The sequence below is a fragment of the Balaenoptera ricei genome, chromosome X, assembly GCF_028023285.1.
Source record: "Balaenoptera ricei isolate mBalRic1 chromosome X, mBalRic1.hap2, whole genome shotgun sequence".
NCBI lineage: Eukaryota > Metazoa > Chordata > Mammalia > Artiodactyla > Balaenopteridae > Balaenoptera > Balaenoptera ricei.
In genome coordinates, this window is record NC_082660.1 from 115,702,360 (window position 1) to 115,715,940 (window position 13,581).

At 56.8% G+C, this 13,581-nt stretch overlaps 1 protein-coding gene and 1 long non-coding RNA gene across 8 annotated transcripts in view; one reads left to right on the forward strand and one right to left on the reverse strand.

Moving 5' to 3' along the window:
• ELF4 (E74 like ETS transcription factor 4) overlaps positions 1-8,328 on the reverse strand; it is a 47,815-nt gene extending 39,487 nt beyond the window's left edge. For 5 of the 7 annotated variants that reach the window (XM_059911070.1, XM_059911069.1, XM_059911067.1 and 2 more), the window contains exon 1: positions 464-677. The gene's annotated coding sequence lies outside the window, so the exon portion shown is untranslated. Of the gene's footprint in view, positions 1-463; positions 678-751; positions 996-8,278 lie in introns of those variants that run through there. The other 2 variants (XM_059911065.1, XM_059911064.1) reach the window with 2 other exon arrangements.
• LOC132357534 (uncharacterized) lies at positions 480-10,655 on the forward strand. The gene is made up of 3 exons (XR_009500234.1): positions 480-850; positions 10,007-10,172; positions 10,341-10,655. It is a non-coding gene; the product is annotated as an uncharacterized LOC132357534 (long non-coding RNA).
• The last annotated feature ends 2,926 nt before the right edge of the window (positions 10,656-13,581 follow it).

Consider the following 13,581-nt stretch of genomic DNA (forward strand, 5'->3'; position numbering starts at 1 on the left):
CGTGTGCGTGTGCGTGTGTGTGGAGAGAGGGAGAGAAAGAGAGAGTGTGTGTGTGAGTGTGTGTTACCCTAAGGCGCCTGGTCCCAGAAGCCCTAGAGGCCGCCAGATCAATCTAGCAGCCCCGCCAGTGAGGCCCAACCTCCTGCCCTCGGGCACCGAGCTTTTGGGGCGGGCTGTCACGATAGGCCCAGTCACGGACCCCGGGCTGCCTGGGGAGAGGGCAAACCGGTCTCCACCCCGACTCGGGAAATCGACTCAGCTTCTAACCCAGGATCCGTAGTCCGGGTTCCACAACGCACACGCGGTGGGGCGAGGCAAGGGCGGGACGCAACACGCCGCCGCTCTCCCACCCTGCCCTGGGCCCCCAGCCCCTACGCTCCGGGGCCCAGGCGTCCCCTATCCCGCCCTCCGGCAAACTTTCCGAGGTCCCCGAAGGCTCCGAAAACCGGCGCCATCGACGTACCTGCCGCCGAAGGGGCTCGGTAGCGGGGCCGGGGTCGATCGCCGCGGTCCCCTCCCCGCTCCGAGGGCCGAGACGCGGGTCCCCAGCCCGGCCAGCCCGCTTTCTCCCCTCGGAAGCCGGGCCGGGCGAGTGGCGCCGATACCTCGGCGCCGGCGAAAGGAGAAGTGGAAGTTGAGCGCGGCGCCCGGTCGGTCCCCGCGCCCGCCGGGGCCACCGTCCCCCTCCCTCCTTCCCTCCCTCCTCTCCTCCCTGCCCGCCTGCCCCCGCGGCCCCGCGCCCGTGACTCACCTCGGCGCCGGGGCAGGCTGGTCCGGGCGGGCGAGGCGCAGGGCTCTCCCACACGTCGCGCCGCCAATGGCAAGTTGGAGGGCGAGATGCAAATACCAGGTGAGACGGCGGCGCCCCTGATAAAGCGACTCCGGGGGGTGGGGTGGAGTGCGGGGGGAGCCGGGTGGACGCCGGGGAGGGTCAGGCCGAGGGAGGGGGCGGCGGGGGCGCCCGGGGGGGGGGCGCGAGCCAGCGGAGACCTGCACTCAGACAACCGAGCGAAAGGGGAAATTGCACTAGAGACACACACGTCCCCGCAGGCGGCGGCTGGGGCGGGCGCGAAGGAGGCAGGGCGGGAGGGAGGGAAGAGCCGGAGGGAGGGACCGACGGGAGGGACCACGGGCGGGCGGGGTGGGGGAGGGCGCGAGGGAGGGACGAGGCGTCTTGGTGGAAACAGCGCCCCTCCACCCCCGGCCCGCCGCGGTCGCCAGCACGGCAGGGGGAGCCGTGCCAGGGGCCCGCGCGGCCTCTCCTTCCCCTCCCGGCTCGCTCGCCCCCGGGGAACCGCGAGAGCAGGACTCCCGCGGAGCCCACTTCGCGCTCCCAGCGCCCCAGCCCCCACCTGGCGCGTTCCGGGGCCCGCAGCTCCGGCCGGGAAGCCCCTACACAATGCCTCGCAGAGAAAGCCGCTCCATTCCCGGGGGACTCTGGATGGCTATGTCCGGCCCCCTTGGCCTGCGCGCTCCACTCGCTTGACGCCTTTGGCTCCAGCCCTGCGCTCCAGATTATTACTGAGCGCCTGCTGTGTGGAGGACCTGGCGTGAGGGCGGGCCGAGCGGGTGGGTGAGGCCAGGAGATGCCCAGAGGATACAATTCGGGAACGATATGCCAGATGCCGCGGAATCCCTGGCCAAATGCTCGTGCACTTGGCGCGACTGGAGAGTTTTGGGGATTTCTTAGGGAAGTCGAGCTTAGGGCTCCGGGTGGGGGAGGCCGGGAGGATATGAATCCGGGGAAGGATTGGGGGGAGAGGGGCTGGTGCAGCAGGTGCAAAGGTAGCCAGAGTTGGGGTGCTGGGAAAAAGCTCATGCCCCTTTCTGTCCAGAGCCAGGCTGCTCTGCTTGAGGCATCTACTTGAACCCCAGTCTCCCATTCTGCCTCCCCTTTACCCTCTACTCTGACCTGCCCCAGCATCCATACCAGCCCGCACCCTCCTCCGTCCCACAGCTAGGAGGTTCTAGGAGGGAGTTGGCTGGGAATTCTCACTTCTTATGGCTCTGTATGGTCTGGAGGAGGCATCTACCTCCCGGGCAGAAAGCAGCAAAGCGGAAAGGGCCCCGGGGGAGGAGGGCTCTCTGGGGGGTGGGGGTGGACCAAGGGCCTGAGGTTCAGGGACCTGCTCAGCCACCAGCATCTGTCTGCTTCCCCAGCCTTGGGAAAGGAGAGTCCCTGGCACAGGACTGGGGAGCAGGAGTGGTGGTGGATGATGGTGGCGAAGGCAGCTGCAGATTACAGGTTTCCGGGGGAAGACCTAGGGGCTGGACTGGGGCACCGGGGCACCTTGAGACCTCTTGGCCACCTAAAGTTAAGTCCCTGAAATAAGTGCCGAGAGCAAATTTCCAGTTTTTTTCTCTTGTAAATGGGCACACTTTCTCCAGGGGATTCTGGATCAGGAGACACAACAATTTTCTGTTGTTCTCTTGCCAGGGAGGCTCCCCTCTCAAAATTGTGGTAGGTCCCAGTCATCCTTAAACCCCCTTTACTTGACCTTCACACACACACACACACACACACACACACACACACACACACTTTCCCATTTTGCTGAGAGTTCAGTGGTCTCTAACATCAGACAGACCTGGGTTCCTATTCCAGCTGCACCATTTAGCGGCTGTGTATCTTTGGGCAAGTCGCTTAAACTCTCGGAGCCTTACTGTCCTTATTTTTAAATTGAAGATAATAAGAATCTACCTCCCAAGGCTGTGGTGAGGCTTGAATGAGATAGCCTGTGTCTGTGGCAGTGCCTGGTGCTTAGTAAGCCCTCAATAAACGTTAGCTGCCTTCAGCACCATCTCTGTCTCATCTCGTTTTTCCTCAACCCAGCTATCGGGAGAAAGTCTGCCAGGGCCGGAAGCTGCTGAGGACGAATGGTGGATGCCTCCTATGAATGTTTGTGGTTTAAACCAAGGTTGAAGCCTCAAGGCATGGAAGTGCCAGAGGAGAGGCCTTCCTCTTGGGATGGGCAGGGAGAGAGGACAGCATCGGGCCCACCAGCTTATGGTGACAGGCCCTGATGCCTGCCAGTGACCTGGAGCCTATGGCTTGTGGGAATCCCATAAGTTCCCACCTTCCGCAGCCACTCGGAACTAACCGCAGCCCCATGATCTGGGAGTTGCAGCCAAAGCAAACCCCACCCCCTTGATGAAAACCTGGTGCTGCCCTCGCCTTAGGGAGCCCTAGGCCACCGGAATGACCTTCCTGACTCCACGGCTCCAGGTCAGCCAGGCTGCCCTTCCCGATGACCTTGCTGCTGCCCAGCCCTTCCCCACCTGGCTCCCCGCTCTTCCACTTACCCGTTGGGTGAGCCCCAGCCAGGTGGGGCCAGCCGGCTGAGATCACCACTCCTGACGACAGGCATGATGTCTCTGCCAATGGCTCATTCCCTGACTTGGCAGGAATTCCCCTTCTCGAGTTGCCCGTGAATGCCCAGGCTGCGCCATCCAGCTCTCAGCCTCTCTCCTTCCAGCCCTGTTTCCCCCCCGACTCTCCAACCCCAACTCTGTCCTCTCGACCCTCAGAACTGGGGTCCTCCTGGAAGAGGAGGGGCCTCCTGGCTGCCCAGAGCCTCTGTAGGGCCACCTCCCCGCTTCTGCACTCAACTTGCCTTTCCACCTTGGCCACTTTCTCAGCCCCTCTTTTCAGCGGTGCCTGCTAGCCTATGTTCTCCTGCAAATCACCCCAGGTTCTCTGGAAACAAGGTGGCTGGTTGCTTCCTCCCTCCCTTAACCCCTTAGCCTCAACAAATTCTATTCAAACCTGTGGCCAGAACAAAATACCACAGTGCCACAGCCTCTGTGGCCATGGCCCTTACTTTCCACCACAGACACATGCTAGAAAGGTCGCCTATCAATCAGACTTTCAGAATGAGAAGCATATTCAAAAGTCAGGAGAGAAGTTATGGTTTAAAAGGAATCCTCCCACCTGTAAAGCTGAGATGTCCCCTCTAATCCTTTCTATACAGCCCGCAATCATTCCTCTGTTGATATGTTCAGTAACTCCAGATTTGCCTCTGTTGGGTTGACACGACGAGGCCCTAGATAGATGCAAATGATGGACAGAAATCTCTAAGTCCCAGGCTGTGGCTGGGCATCATAAGGAGTTTTTGTCCTAAAAAGATTGTTGAGTAGCTGCAAGAGAGAAGAATTCCTTTGGATAGGTTATAGCAGAGTGCTCCTTCCCGGGAGACGAGCTGATCTACTGTCTGGCACATACTGGGGGGTGACGGAGGTGGGGTGCCCAGGTCAAAGCACAGGCATGCCGGTGGGAGAATGTAGTTGGGAGCAACTTCCCAGATTATGACTTTCATCTGGCCAGCCACCTTCCTTGGCTGGGGCTCTTGGAAAGCCGCTTGGTCCCCACCCCTCACCCACCCCTTCTCTCATTAAAATGGAGAGCTTTCCATTTCCCCTCCAGGCCTTTACTGGGACAGGACCTGGCATCCTCAGAGCCCCTACAAAATTTCAGAGGAGCGCTGGGTTTCACTTTTTGGAGGGGCCAGACAGCAGCTCAGGGGCCTGCCTGGAGGGAGATGACAGCCAGATATAGGAGGTGCCGCGGGCCCTGAGTGAGTGCTCTGCGTGTCCCCCCTGGGCTCAGCGGCTGCGGGGAGGCGCTGTCCCCACTGCACGCACTGCCAGGGGAGCCGGCCTAATACTGTATTTGGGAAACAGATTCAGTGCCTCTGGGCTGGCGGGAGATTTGGAGGGTGGGTGTAGGGGGAGGGACCCGACCCTGTGGTTCATTTGCAAAAAATAAGGAAGAATTGGCTCAGGCAGAGTTCAGTAAATGAGGGCAAGCCCTCTGGAGTCTCTAATCCCACTGGTCCCTAGCCCCGATCTTGGGGCCTAGGCTCAGCCTGGAAAAGTCCCTTGGAGAAGAGCCGAGAGCAGGCGCCTGCTCTGGGGCACCTATCAGAGGCAGCACAGCATCCAGAGTTTTTGGGCCACTGTCCAGTGGAACTAGAGTTAACCCCTCAACCCCCGACATCTGCTGGCTCAGCACCCATCTTGTGTGGTGGGCAGCCTCGCTGTGCCCCTCAGCCCTGCGGGGATTCCAAATGACACTCCAGAGGTGCCTCTCCTCAAGGCTGCAGGAAACACGAGTGGACCTAGGGAGGCCTTGGCCCAAGGAGCTTCTGCTAGGGGGCAGGGCTCGAGACGGGGGTGCAGAGGGATGCCAGCACATGGAGGCCCTGCCAGAGGAGAGCAGCGAGTGATTTCCCTGGCGCTTGAGTGTGCTGGGGGACAGGGACACAAGTAGCCATTGGGCTGGGCGGTACCTCCTCAGATGGAGAAGAGGCTCAGGAGAGAGGAGGGGGCTGCAGTCACGTTATATGGGGCGCTCATGTTCTATACGGCGAGTGGCGCCTCCTGGAGTTGTGCGGGAGAGGGCAGTAAGGACAAACCCAGGAGAGCTGGGGAGGGGCGCTTGAATGGATGGAGAGAAGACGAAGGGCTCATTTTGGAACACCAAGTGGGGGCACTGGGCCTGACTGCAGGTCCTCGGGACTGGGGATGTGGTGGGATAATGGGGAGGGGCTGTGAGGGGGACTTGGTTCCCGACTTCACCCACTTCACCTCCTGCCAAGGGGCGGTTCCAGGCTGAGCTTTGTACCAGGAGGTAAAGGACTCTGCCCTTTCAGGATTGCCCCATCCCACAGGGAGGCGAGGACAAGCCTGAGGCGGGCGCTAGACAGAGGCCCGAGAGGAGTGCAGGCACGCCTCACTTCCCCTACCGTGCCCCCATGACGGGGCATGTTGTTGTTGTTGTTGTTGTCGAATCCAGAAAAATACAACATTTAATGTCTATAAAGGTGCAGTATGAGTCATTTCACGGAATGTCTAGGCCCCTTCACTGGCAGCAAACAAACTTTCCAGCCCTCTTTTGAGGAAGCCATCCAACTGGGCTGCCGCTGCTGGTGTGTGTGTGACAGTGTGTGAGTGTGTGTGTGGGTCTGTGTGTGGGATGGGTCTCTGGAGGGCCTAGCCTGCCTATGTGTGACTCCGTGTGTGTCCCTCAGATGTGAGCGAGGGCGTAACCGTGGCCAGTGTGTGCATACACACACACACACACACACACACACACGGGCTCGACTCTTGGATGTGAGTGTCAAGTCCCCTCGTGCATGCGTGTGTGTTTGTGGAGGGCGTGTGCATGTGTGTGTCTGCAAGGCAGTGTGGTATGTGAGCCTGTGCGTCTGAGGGTGTCTACGTGTACATTTTTTCCTCATCGCTGCCAAATTATCTTCCCATCTCTCCCCTCACGAAGTGAAGGGCTGGCTGAGGGAAGCTAGCAGTCTAAAGGGGGGGGGGCAGCCGCGGAGGGGAGAGGGGTTGGAGGAAAACCAAAGCAATTCCACTCGTCAGAGGAAAGTGTCAGCCAAGGATGAAACTGAAACCGAGGCAGCAGCTCGAAGGCACCAGCACCCTGGGATTGTCCCGAGGCTTGGGTTCCTCCCACTCCCCGCCCCCCCCCCCCAGCCGGCTGTGGAGATTAGTCAGCCTGCAACCTCCGACTTGGGGTTGAGGCAGTGAGGCAGTGGTTAGCACGTGACCCCATTAGTGCCCATTATCACATTAACACAAATTAGTATATCAGATCCTCTCCCAGTCACCTAGTGGGGCGCAGGGCCAGGCTGGAGGGAGAGGCCACAGCTCAGGCCCTGCTCCGGGAGGAGAAACCAGCACGTGGGCATCAAGGGAGGGGGCAGGCTGAGGACTGCGGCAGGTCAGGTTGGGGACAGAAAGTGGGGACGGGGGACATCAAACTCTGACAATACGATCCTTTTCCTAGGTCGTGCTCTGGGAGGAGACACTTTGGGGAAGGGGTTGGTAGAAAGGAGGGGGTTTCCAGGAATAGCTGGGCACCGCCCTGTAGGAAGGAGGCCCGGGCTCTGAGGTCTGGGCGGGAGACAGACGGTATTTCTCCTGGCACACAGTGAAACCTGGGAACGTTTAGGATCCTTTGGGTTTTTTTTTTCCCCCTTTCCTCTCCTTTATGGAAAATCCTTAGATAACTTTCTCAGATGGCTTTGGACATCCTGAAAGCAGAGGAGCTGGACTGATTGACGGAGGAGAAGAGGCACCCAGAACCCTAGTACAGGGCATAGCTTTTATATCTTGGCACCGATAAGGGAGACACACTCTATCCATATATTTATACGTAAAGTTCTATCATGGAAAGAGCCAGCCACTGGAGCTTCTGGAAAGGGTGAGGCTGGAGCCCCTAACAACTTTTTTCTTTCAGCTTAAAGGTGTCTGGCCACAGGTTATTTTTGTGCCCTGATACTCTCAATATGTTAACTAACCAGCCACCACATAACCATGAACCAACATGGGAAGGTCAGCTGCATCATGACTACTAGAGCTCAGGGCCTGCACGGAGGTAGGGCACAAAGCTCTATCAACCGAGGCCAAGGTTGCAAGTTTGAGCCCCAGATGGGCCTCTTCGCTTTTTTTTTTTTTACATAGTTGCTGAAGACCGGGTTGACAAGCATGGAATCCCTAACCATCGCCCTACATCTAGCCCAAAGCTGAGCCCCTACCCCTCACCTAGCACGAGCCCTGGTCCCAGACTGCACCCCAACGCCGGCCACAACCTGTCCCTTTGCAAAACATGCACCCTTGGTCTCAAGGGAGCCAGGCTGGAGAGTGGCTGCTCAGGGAAACCCACCCCTAACGCTGGAGAAGCGATTCAAAATTTCCATTCTACTGCCCGCGGGTCAAGAGCGCCATCCCTGGAGAGGAAACGCTGTCCCTAAACCGCGGTCCCTTAGCTGGAGGCGAGCTTCCCCGAGCTCTGCGGGACCCGGTAGGTGCCCCGAGGGACCCTGAAGAAGCGCGCACCAGGCGGCCCCACGCCTGGACGCTAACGTAGCAGGTCGGCTCTCCGAACTCTGCCGCCACTCGGGTGGGAGCGCCGGGCCCGAAGGACAGTGGGGGTTATGGCGGCCCCTTGCGCCTTCCCCTCGCCATCCCTTTGCATGGGCCGCCCACCCTGCACCCCCGGGATTCCCCGCGGGGGCAGAGCTCCCCACCCAGACCCCCAGCAGCGCGCCCACGGCGCCTCAGCAGCGCCACCTACAGGCGGAACGCGCGCCACGTCTCGGGCCGAGGCGGGAACTGGCCGCGGCGGAGGAGGAGAGGGGGAGAGGTCGGCGCCGCTGCCCCGAGCGGTCCCCGCTCGCCAGCGGCCTCCTAGCGCCGCCCCGGCCCCGAGCGACCTGGCCAGCCCCGAACCCCGTCCCGCAGCCCCGCCCAGCGCTCCGACCTTCCACTCCAGCGGCTGCACTCCGAGCGGCCTCTTGCCCCGGGCGCCTCTTCTCGGGAAGCAGTGAAGTCACACTGAGCCCGATCCGCTGACTCATGAGAATCCTGCCCCCTCCCCGGCACACCCCTTGAAACTTCCCCTCAATCCCTTCTTTCCTGCCCACCCCCCTTCCTCGCTCCCCGTCGGGCGCGAAGGGGCGGGTCCGGACTCCTGGAGAAGGACTCGGTGGGGCAGCTGGGAGAGGAGCGGCGGGAGGGCGGGAGTCCTCGTGGAGACCACCAAGCTCGGTCTCCGCCCCATCCACGCCGCTCTATTCTGGGGAACAACAGGTGATGCCTGGGAGGGCAGTGTACGTTTGCAACTTTGGGCAAAACTCCCATCAAGGTATTCTTTTGCAATTATCCATCTCACGCAGTGAGCCTCGCTGCTTCAGGACTGGCTGGGGAGTTCACTTGGAAGCTGAGGTCTCTTTGGAACCTCCTGTTCTAGTGAAGAGGCCAGCACAAGGGCTGGCGCCACCAAGGGGACAAAGGCGGAGTGCTCTGAGCTTTGAGCTGCCCTCCACCCCCTGCATTAAGTCAAGCTGATCAATTGCCTGAGAGGTCGATGTGGCCTTTCTCCCTTTGGAGAGAATACCTCCCAACTTGGTATTGGCCCAGGCCAGGTTGAGGTGGGGGTGACTTTGAGGCCAAGGATTCCCTGTTTTCACCACCAGTCTCTGCCCCCCCCCCGCACTGTGCCACTAGTTTGAGGACTCCCACTGTAGTGGGAGACCCGAATCTCACTCAGGCTGCTTGGGATATTAGTCTCAATAAAGGTGGCCGAGGACCTCAGGCCTGGGCCAAGGAAGGCTTCACGCTGGCGGGGCTCTGCAGGCCTGCTCTGAAACACCTAAAGCTCCCCTTTCCCTCTGGAGGCACAGAGATCCTTAAGCATCCTTTTCCACCTAGCAAATCACAGTGCTGGATTTTCGTTCTTTCCCTGTATGCAGTTTCCTTTTGTCTCTATGGTAAGAATCGGGTGGTGAAGCTTGCCAGCTTCCTGGCTCACTTGTCTCTGCACTTCAGGGCAGGGCTCTGCCAGGACCATGGCCAACGTGGAAATGGCCATGGACTTAAGAGCAAAGGGGGTGTACAAGCTAGTCTCAGGACTTGGGGCTTATGTGGTATGAGGGGGGTTTTCTGAGCTAATTATCTCAGCATCAAGTTGAAAGCTGCTTGGGTTAAGGTGGCTGTTCACCGGCCAGCTCTGCAGGGTGTGTTTGTTGGGGATTGGGAGCCACTGAATGCTTGTGTAGGAATATATGTGCTAGGATCATGGCTGAGCATTGTCTCACCATAAAGCCTTCCTGGGGAAATTCTGGGCTTTCATGGAGCGTAGTTTTAAGGCTGTCAAACTCTCCATGGAGAGCAAATCTGGCAAGCAGCGATTTCTAGGGGCCTAGGTCTAAATGTTGCTTGCTGAGTCAAAGAAGAATCATAAGCCTCAAACTAAAACAAACAAACAAAAAATCTGTTGAGCCAAAGGGACAGCAGAGGCAATGTGGGGAGACATCTGCCAAAGGCTTTGGGTCCCATTAGCATCTGCTCTAGACTTAGAGATGAAAGGCAACTGAGTCCATGGAGAGATGAAGAAAGTCCTGGGCAAGCACCTGAGAGACTTTTCCATACACAGGATGTTAGAGCTGAGGGTGGAGGGATGATCTAGTCTGTTCTCTTCATTTTACAGATGAGGCTGCCGAGACCTAGGAAATTAGCTGCTCTGGGTCATCCAGGAGTGAGTGGCAAAGCTGAGACGCAAATCCCAAAGAGCGCTTTTTCCGCTGTGCTCCCCAGCTTCGGGAGGAAGAAACACGGGCAGGGAGCACTTACTGGAACCTGAAGAAGAAACACAGGTAGAAGGAAAACAAGTGGGCGAGGAAGGAGGGAAAATGAAGGGGCTGAGGAAAAGTGAAGAGGAAGAGGGGTGATCTCTTTGGGCAAGGAGGCTGGCAGCTCCATCCTCTGTATTCAGGATATTATACATATTTATTTAAGAAAACATATTCATGTTCTGCTCCTAGAGATGAGAGAAGTTACAAGCAGAGAATGGAGGAAGAAACACGATTTGGTCAGTGGAAGAAAAGCCTGGAGTAGATGGAAGCAGAACAGTAAAGCCATCTGAGGAGTGACGAAGTTCCGATGTGAACTCACACATCATACTCCCAGCACTTCTGTTGCACTGATGGGTCCTGTTGACCCGTCTGTGTCCGCCACTAGGTTCTAAAGCCATTGAGGGCAGGGACTGTATGTTACTCATCTTCTTATCTCTGGGGCCTATTGGCCCACGGCATGCAGCAAGTTCCGCAGTATGTTTGCTAGCTGACCAATAAATCCATTTACGAACGTATGTATGTATTCATAAATTCAACACCCATGTTGGGTGTTCCTCCAGAAGCATCTCTGTGTTGTGCTGCAAATGCCAAGAGAGCACAGGCGGGAACCTGCTTGGGAAGCCAGACACCTCTGTCCAGGCACCAGATGCGACTCCTGGCCTTCTCCAACTGAGACACAGACCTTGGAGGCTCCACTGGGACCAGGTAAGGTCTTCAAGAAGGTACGAGACTAGGCAAAACTCACAGGTGGGCCTCCCGAAGGTATTTTGGCTCTTTGTCTCCAAATTGTCAATGCCCACCAGCCAAAGACCACCAGGGCACTCTTGCAGTCGAACCAGTTGAGTTCATTGCTCACTGCAGCGAGGGAGGATGCATGCCCTGGGGAACCATGGGGTGTCTCAGGAAGAGGGTGCTGGGAAGGACTTATTATAGGATTCAGGCCAGGCTGGGTGATTTGGGGGAGGGTTTAAGGAAGCTGGGCTTTGCTCTGGATTGGATGCTGTCAGGGAGTGTCTTACTGAATCAATCATATCCAATAGGAGGGCAGACTGGAGCGAGGCTCAATATGTAATTGGTAAGGAAGCAGCAGTCACTTAGATTAGCCAGGACGGAGGGCGGTATTTGGTCATTTCTGTGGCTTGGGCAGTGTTCATATTTTTGCCTGTGTTCACACGTGATTCTGGAGTAGTCTTGCTTTTGTCTCCATCCACCATGATCAGGGTGGCCTTGTACGGTTCTAATGTCCCGTGAACCTGTTTACGTTCAACAGAACACCCAGGCCTAGTGGGGCGTGTTAAGCCAGTCTTTAGTGACACCAAGGCCTTGCTGACAGTCCCAGACCAGCTTCCAGATGTCAGGGGCTGCGTTTCTCTTTCCCAAAATGTTCATTTTGAGACGATCCCTGTCTTCCAACCAGGGCTTAGCAGTCCAGAATTTAAATATTCAGACCCTCCCTATACTCTGACCCAGTTCACACCCATCTGTAGAACCAGCCAGGCAGGGGACGTCATCACTGGCCTGAGCTGTGTGTCTCTGTGTGTGGTTCTGTGTACATTTGTCTGTGCCCGCCAGAAATTCCCTGATAAGATGGGAAAGAGGCCAGAGGCGGTCTTACTTCACCTCTGCGCCCGGCAGGACTTTCCCTCTGCCCAGAGAGCAAGGCACTGGAATTGAGTCCCAATGGCCTCTAGGGCAGCAAGGGTGCCCAGCTTTAGGTGGAGTCAGGGAAGGACAGAAGGGATATTGCAGCAGCCAAACTTGAGAGGAGCGGGAAAGGGAAGGGGTAGTGGTGGAAGGGAGGGGAGAGTTCCTTTGTATAAATGGGTCTCTAGAGGGGCTGCTGATTTTCCTTCAAGGAAGCAGCCTGCAGTAGGTCACTGTGGATTCCCCACCCCGCCTCCCTTTCACTTTAAGCCTCTTGTCTCCAAAACAGGCCCTGTTGATTAGAACAACAAAAAAGTCACACATGTTGACCTCATCCTCCACTAAGAGGCTTACTCTGACCCCTTTCCAATCAAACACACTTCCTTCCCTCAGGTCCATTTCTCCAGCTAAAGTACGAGGACATCCCTCGCCGTGCCTTACAGGTGGCCAGGCAAATGTTAGTACCATCGTGAAGCGGTGCCAAGGTACCACCAGATGTCAGTTGTAAAATGGCAAAGAAAAGCGAGGTTGAAGTCAAGTGGGTGAGCCCTGAAAGCTGGATACTTTGGCAGAGCCCCAACTCTGCAGGGTGTGGCTAGCCCTGTACTGCGCTGTGCTGTGGCCCGGCTAATCACAGGCCAGCTCTCAAGGGCCAAACCTCAGCTGGCATTGGTCGTCTGTACGGTCAGAAATTGGTCCTTGCGATCCTTGGGGGCCTCAACAGGTTAAATGCATCCTGGGTAAAGTGGCAAGTCGTGGCAGTGGGTGAAGTAATGAGGGTCTGATAACCTGGATTAGAGAGAACTGAGGCTACAAGGCAGAGGCTCACTCTTACAATAAGCCCTGTTATCTAGCATCATCCAACCAAGCAACCAAGGACTTGGTCAGCACTTTGCCAGGGTTTTGGGGGATGGCGCATGTTGTCCCCATCCTGAGAAAAAAGTCTCTGCTCTGGGGTAGCTTGCAATCAATTTAGGGAGTGAACACTAATAATGCAGAGAACGACTTAAAGAACAAAATCAAGTTCAAAGGCAGTAGGTGCAATCGAAGTTCAGAGATGAAATCATGCGCGGTCACTAGTCCAACTGGTACTACATCACCACGGTGGGACTTCATCTGGGCCTTGAAAGATGAGCGGGATTTGGATACGGAGAAGGGAATAGGGACGGCGTTCCAGATGTGAAGAGCACAAACGGAAGTTTAAAGGTGGCAATAAACCAGATGTATATGTGCGTGTGCACATGCACGTGAAGTTGTGGCAGAGGAGGCCCGCAGGGCAGAGTGGGCTGAGGTCAAGAGCGCCATGGAAGGCTTCAGACTTGATGTGATTGGTGACAGGGAGTCAATGTCACCAGGAGGTAGGGTGGGGGGATATGGACCAAGTGATGCTTTAGGAAGTGATCTAGCAGCAGTAGTTGACAAAGGACAGATGCTCTGGCTGATGTCCATTCTTGGTGTGTATCTTCCTGTGGACACAACTGACTATATTATACTTCTGCGTTCACATGTCTGCTTTCCTCACTGACACCAGGAGCTCCTTAAGAGAAGTGGCCATGTTTTCTCCATCTTCCTCTTCTGCCATCTACCTGGCTCATGGTAGGCACTCAATGAACACTGAATAGAAGAATACATCCTTTCATTTTAATTAACTGAATTATTATGACATTCCATACAAGGATGACAACTGTCAAAGAATTAGACTAAATTGTACCTGACACTAAAACAAGGCAAATCACAATTCGATCCGTTTAAAAAATGATTTGTGAAACACTTCAGGATCTTACAG